The sequence below is a fragment of the Copadichromis virginalis genome, linkage group LG7 (genome assembly GCF_057382275.1).
Source record: "Copadichromis virginalis isolate Kocher_CV1m ecotype Utaka linkage group LG7, C_Virginalis_male_GT1.1, whole genome shotgun sequence".
Taxonomy (NCBI): Eukaryota; Metazoa; Chordata; class Actinopteri; order Cichliformes; family Cichlidae; genus Copadichromis; species Copadichromis virginalis.
The window spans coordinates 58345210-58351508 of record NC_140624.1 but is presented as its reverse complement, the minus strand read 5'-3'; the positions used below and the strand labels follow the sequence as shown (position 1 = coordinate 58351508).

The following is a 6299-nucleotide window of genomic DNA, read 5'->3' as shown; positions in this document are numbered from 1 at the left end:
GCGGGAGGTGCCCCAGGCCTCCACGGGATTTTCTCCCTTTGAACTGCTGTTCGGCAGGAGGCCACGTGGGGTGCTCGACCTGATTAAAGAAAGCTGGGAGGACGGTCCGAGCCCCGCCAAAAATGAGATTCAGTACGTGTTGGACCTGAGAGCAAAACTCCACACTTTGGGGAGGTTGTCACGGGAGAATTTGCTCCAGGCTCAGCAGCGTCAGCAACGCCTGTATGACAGAGGGGCTAGGCTCAGGCAATTCTCACCGGGAGATAAAGTGCTTGTGTTACTCCCTACTTCCAGCTCGAAGTTGCTCGCCAAGTGGCAAGGACCCTTTGTGGTCACACGGCGAGTCGGGGACGTGGACTATGAGGTCGCTCGGTCGGACAGGGGAGGAGCCACGCAGATTTATCACCTCAATCTCCTCAAACTGTGGCGAGAGGTTGAAACCGCTTCTCTGGTGAGCTTGGTGAAGGAGAGAGATGAGTTGGGGCCTGAGGTGCCAAATTCTATCATTCCCGCCTCCCTCCCTTGTGATGACCATCTCACACAGGCCCAGAGAGCGGATGTTGTCGCGTTGCAACAGCGTTTTGCGGACGTGTTCTCCCCCCTGCCCGGCCGGACGTCCCTCATCGAGCACCATTTCGTGACGCAGCCTGGCGTGACGGTGCGTTCACGGCCCTACAGGCTCCCGGAGCACAAGCGAAAAATCGTGCAGAGGGAATTGGCGGAAATGCTGAGGATGGGAGTAATAGAAGAGTCGCACAGCGCCTGGTGTAGCCCCATCGTTCTGGTGGCGAAGAAGGATGGGTCTATACGGTTCTGTGTCGACTATCGCAGGGTGAACGAAGTGTCACGCTTTGATGCCTACCCCATGCCTCGGGTCGACGAGCTCCTGGACCGGTTAGGCACGGCCCGCTTTTTCACGACACTGGACTTAACCAAGGGCTATTGGCAGATTCCCTTGTCTGCCGAGGCCAGGGAGAAAACGGCCTTCTCCACTCCGTACGGTTTGTACCAGTTCGTGACACTTCCGTTCGGCCTGTTCGGGGCCCCGGCCACTTTCCAGCGTCTCATGGACCGGGTACTGCGTCCGCACGCAGCGTATGCTGCCGCCTACCTGGATGACGTGATCATCCACAGCGACACCTGGGCGGAGCATGTGCTGCGGGTGGCCGCGGTCCTGGAGTCCCTGAGGGGGGCGGGGCTCACGGCCAATCCGAAGAAGTGCGCGGTTGGACGGAGGGAGGTGCAGTATCTGGGGTACCACCTGGGGGGCGGGCAGGTGCGTCCACAGGTGGAGAAGGCGGCGGCTATCGCATCCTGCCCGCGCCCCAGGACGAAAAAGGAGGTGAGACGGTTCTTGGGGTTGGCGGGTTACTATCGTCGCTTTGTGCCGGGGTTTGCGCAGCTAACCAGCCCCCTGACCGATCTCACTCGAAAGGGTGCCCCGGATCTGGTCCAGTGGACGGGGCCGTGCCAGGCGGCGTTTGTGCAGGTGAAAAAGGCTCTCTGTGGGGAGCCGCTGCTTCACACTCCTAACTTTTCCCTCCCTTTTGTTCTGCAGACTGACGCCTCGGACAGAGGGCTGGGAGCCGTTTTGTCCCAGCAGGTGAGGGGGGCTGACCGCCCTGTCCTGTACATCAGCCGGAAGCTAGCGGAGCGCGAGCGCCGGTACAGCACCGTGGAGAAGGAGTGCCTGGCCATCCGGTGGGCGGTCGGCTCCCTGCGCTATTACCTCCTGGGACGCTCATTCACCCTCTGTTCGGACCACGCCCCGCTGCAGTGGCTCCACCGCATGAAGGATGCCAACGCCCGGATCACCCGGTGGTATCTGGCGTTGCAGCCCTTTAAGTTCAAGGTGATCCATAGGCCGAGGGCGCAGATGGCGGTGGCCGATTTCCTCTCTCGCTCGCGGGGGGGAGTTGGCTCGGCCGGACGGCTCCCCGGCCTCGAACGGGCGGTGGGGGTGTGTGGCGGAGGCGTGGCCCCGGGCGCAGCTGCAGGGGAGGAGTGCAGCAGAAGGCTCAACAGGGCGGCGCTGCGAGGCCGGTAAGAACAGCTGATGGTGTTTATGTACTGATGATGGTCTCCCTCCGCTGTGTTTATAGTGAGACGGGGAGGGGCGGCCAGAGGAGAGATCAGCTGGGCTCGTGAGCTGTCAGACTGTACGACTGAGTCAGCTGTCAAAACTCAACACTCAAAGCTTCAATAAATGTGGAAGTTGGCAGTACATACCTGTGTGTGCGTGTGTCTGTGCCTGGTGTATTCCACATGAGCCATCATAAATTTTAAACCAGGAAAGTATAATATTTAACATATGATAAGTCAAAGCTAATATAGCTGCTCATATATAGCTACTTATAATTTGAAGAGCTGCCTACACCAATGAGTAGACTTCCCAGAATGGAAACAGCACTCTTTGTGTGGTTGGAGAAAACAGTCAAGTTGTTAAGAACTCTGACTGAGAAGAATCCGCCTGTGTACAGCAGCAGGCTGCCTTCCTAGAATTTGGATATCCCCCGTGCGCTCGTCTCTGCATTATGTGCATTACCTCTCTTGGAAAATTAAAACCACAGCAGCTTTTTATAGTTTTCTTCATTCACTATCAGCTTACACCAAAAGTCTACTCTGAAGAAGATTATTCAAAACATGCAACGCAGTCACCAATCCCAGCAAATCCACCCCTAAGTCAGACTGTACAATACAGAAAATAAAAGAGCTACAGCTCAGACTCTACAGGCTTCAGTTAGCATGTTAAATGTGAAAGTTCAGTTAGAAAAAGACTGAACAAAAACGGCCTGAGTTTAGCAATTAACCAAAGTGACAAACATTGCTCTAAATAATACTCCCCTAATCCAAGTAGTCACCCAAACCCAAACAAGTTTCAATTAAAAAAATCAAAATCTTGTGGACGTATGCCTTTTACATGTTGGTAAAATGTTTAGGATGAGATGGAGATGTAACACTCATGCACCCTGAAAATTATGAAGGTCTAAATATGTATCAAAGGGACTCACTGAACATCAGTGGATTTCTATGGGGCAAACGTACTTAAACTAGCCACTGTGACCATTGAGGCAGAGCAGAATGAATGATACTGACGGGAACTATGAGGGTTTGTAGTTAAATTCCTGCTCTTACACACTGTAAAATCGAATTAGTTAGAACTCAAAATAATTGAGGAAACTCGTTGCCTCAAAAAAATTGAGTAAAGCTTAGCTAAAAATGACTAAATTAGGACAACTTATTTATTTTGAGTACTCTGTACAAGCTCATTTGTTCCCAGAACTCAAGAAAATTGGATCAAGTTTACGTAAGTTGACCAAGTTAGGGCAACTTACTCATTTTGAGTACACTGTAAAGCCTTGTTAGTTCCCAGAACTCAAAAAAATTAAGGAAACTCATTGCCTCAAAAAAACTAAGTAAAGCTTACTTAAGATGACTGTTAGGACAACTTATACAGTGCAAGTCTGCAGTATTAAGAATAACTTGATATTTCTGACTGTACAGTGCTAATTGTTTACTTACTGACAAACATTTCAAGTTCAACTAAATGAAAAAATTTGTGGTAACCTGAATATGATTAAAAATAATTAACAACACTTTTTGTAAGGATGTTAAAATCAGACCAACTTTTATTTTCAAACACAACAAAGTATAACAGCCAACATACTGGACACTGTTCTGCTGAACAACAAACAATTATATTGCCATCACTGTTATAATCTTACAATGAAACAAAATAGCAGATGTAGTTATTCTAAAAATAAGATTAGGCCTACCACAACTTTGTTTTGTACTTACATTACTTATATAATCAAAATAAAATATTTGTTGTTCTGTCACAAGTGCAGTCTCTAATTTAAACAACACATTTGTTTTGCATTCCAACACATGAGCTGGAATGTTGTAATATTTTAAGGATGGCTTGTTTCCAGTCCAGGCATTACTGCCTGAATGACTATCATGGATCGAGGTGATCCAAATGTAGGTGCAGAAGAAAGTCTTTAACTTCCCTTAAGTACAGTGGCAGTGGATGTGGGTTGGAGATGCAGTGAGCTTGAACCTGCAGGCGACCATCTTCACTGACCACACCATCTGTGACGGAGGACTCATCTCTCCTGGTGTCCTGCAAGCAAACAATCATATTTTTTGGAACATGAACTTAATTGCTTTCTTAAAACATTTTTTTCTGCATTTGGTATAAAACAGACTCCAATTTGGACAATCTCAGGCTCCCTCCCCACTGGAGAGGTGACATTCAATGTCCCAATTGTCAGTCTGGATAGCCCTGACCCCCACCCGACACACAATAATGTCATGAAAGCATCATTTTAAAAAGGGCTATGCAAACATGGCCAATAACTTTCATTCTAATGATGTGCAAAATGATTTGGGCACAAAACAAATTTTGCTGTTAGAAAACTTGCAGACTTCACTATATTCAGTGTAGACCCTCTAAACTAAGTTTGGGGGATGTGATCTTTCAAGAAATGCAGACCAAACTGTTGTTGTTTGTTTACTTACACAGCATGTCTTGTAGAATTAACTGGAGTCACCAGCAACAGCCTAGTGCAGTCATATCTCAAGTCTAATAACAGAAGACAGGAAAAGATCAGTAAAGAAACAACTTCCCCAAACCAAAAAACAAATAAAACAATAAGTAAAACAGGCTGATCTAAAGTATGATTAAAGTTCAGCCTGATTAATATAAATGTCACTGACAGTTGCTAATATATTGGAAAACCAAAATACTTACCACTGAGTTGATGTCTTTCTGTCCAACAGCAGGAGTGCTGGTCCCGAGCCTCAAAGACAGTAAGAAGCAAGCAGAGGGAGAAAAAACAGAACATTTTTCAGAAACCGATTTGATCCTTAATGGCTGTGCAATCATTGTAACATAGAGTTTGCTTATGTTGTTAAATAAAGGCTAGATTTGACATTAATAGATGCCACAGATGTTCAAGGTGCCACAAAGCATGAAAAAAAATGGACATCTCAGAAAACGTCGGGGCATTTTTGCAAATATGTGATGTCTTGATAAATCGAGCAGATATTTGAACTTTCGACAGCTACATTCTCGCCTGAAAATATCTTAAAAGTTGATTTTGTGACCCAGAAAAAGCAATAAGCCGCGCTCCTCCGCCATTGGCGAGCTTACAAGTACGCACAGGCTCCGACAACCATGGCCGACATATGCGATCCTCCTTTCCCCTAGATTACCCTTTCTGGGTCACAAAATAACCTTTTAAGATATTTTCAGCGGAGAATGTAGCTGTGTAATGCTCAAATATCTACTTAATTTATCAAAATATCACATATTTGCAAAAGTGCTTCCACGTTTTCGGAGAGCTCTGTTACCCAGCTGACCGGGAGGTCAAGGCTTGATAAGAGTCCGCAAGCACAGCTAACTCTTGGCTTATTGTTTTCACCCCCCCCCCGAAGAATTTTGTCTGGGCTCTTATCTCACTTTTTTATTTCAAACAATCAACAGAAAATTTCACAGACATATTTTTATATAAGGTTTTTAAGGCTGTGGTGTTAATTTTTAAGTAACATGAGCCCAGCCGCAGCAGCAACGCTAGGCTAACACTAACTAGCTAGCACGATTATAAACCTGGTGCTAAACTAAGAGAAGCCACAAAATCAGTTTGAATAAGAGTAAACATTTACTCACCAAGTCAGTGTATCAGGTAAAGATCCACAGCAATGACAACAATAATCCCTTGAGCTGACGCTTTTCTAGGTTTGCTCAACATATTCCATAAAAAATGCTGGCACCATGAACATGCGGACTGATCCGTGCTAGGGAGGAGGACGGTAGTGACGTGGCATTTTCAAAACACATCTTTCATCCTTCCACACTGAGAAGAAAAACTTCCATCTTACTTAGTTTTTCTAAGTTAAGACAACTCAAATAAATTGAGTTTATCAGCATTTCTGTAGCGGACAGAACCACCTGCTTTAATCTACCATGATGCTCTGTGTTATGTTGTCATGGCAATATGAAGTCAAATAAATACAAATTCATAAAATGCACATTTGAAGGAGGACAAGAAGACAGGCAACTGGAAGAGCTTTTGAAGCAGGAAAACTTTTCTGGATTACTCTTAATTTAACTGGAAATTTTGCGAATACAAGTCAAGGAGGAAACAAGGAGGCAGGTTGGATTATATTTGAGGACAGGACGCACGAAGGAGAAGCATGAGGAGAGAGGAAACAGCAGAGCGATGGTGCAGAGCTAATCGTGGGTCAAGTCGAAGAAGCAAGCATCAAAACTGTGAGTAAACATAACACATAAAGAC

At 46.2% G+C, this 6299-nt stretch overlaps 1 long non-coding RNA gene across 1 annotated transcript; it reads right to left on the bottom strand.

The window, feature by feature from the left end:
- Positions 1-3605: 3605 nt before the first annotated feature.
- LOC146706312 (uncharacterized) lies at positions 3606-6001 on the bottom strand. Its single transcript, XR_014921490.1, has 3 exons — positions 4754-6001; positions 4522-4585; positions 3606-4123 (listed from the first exon to the last, which is right to left on the bottom strand). It is a non-coding gene; the product is annotated as an uncharacterized LOC146706312 (long non-coding RNA).
- Positions 6002-6299: the final 298 nt, after the last annotated feature.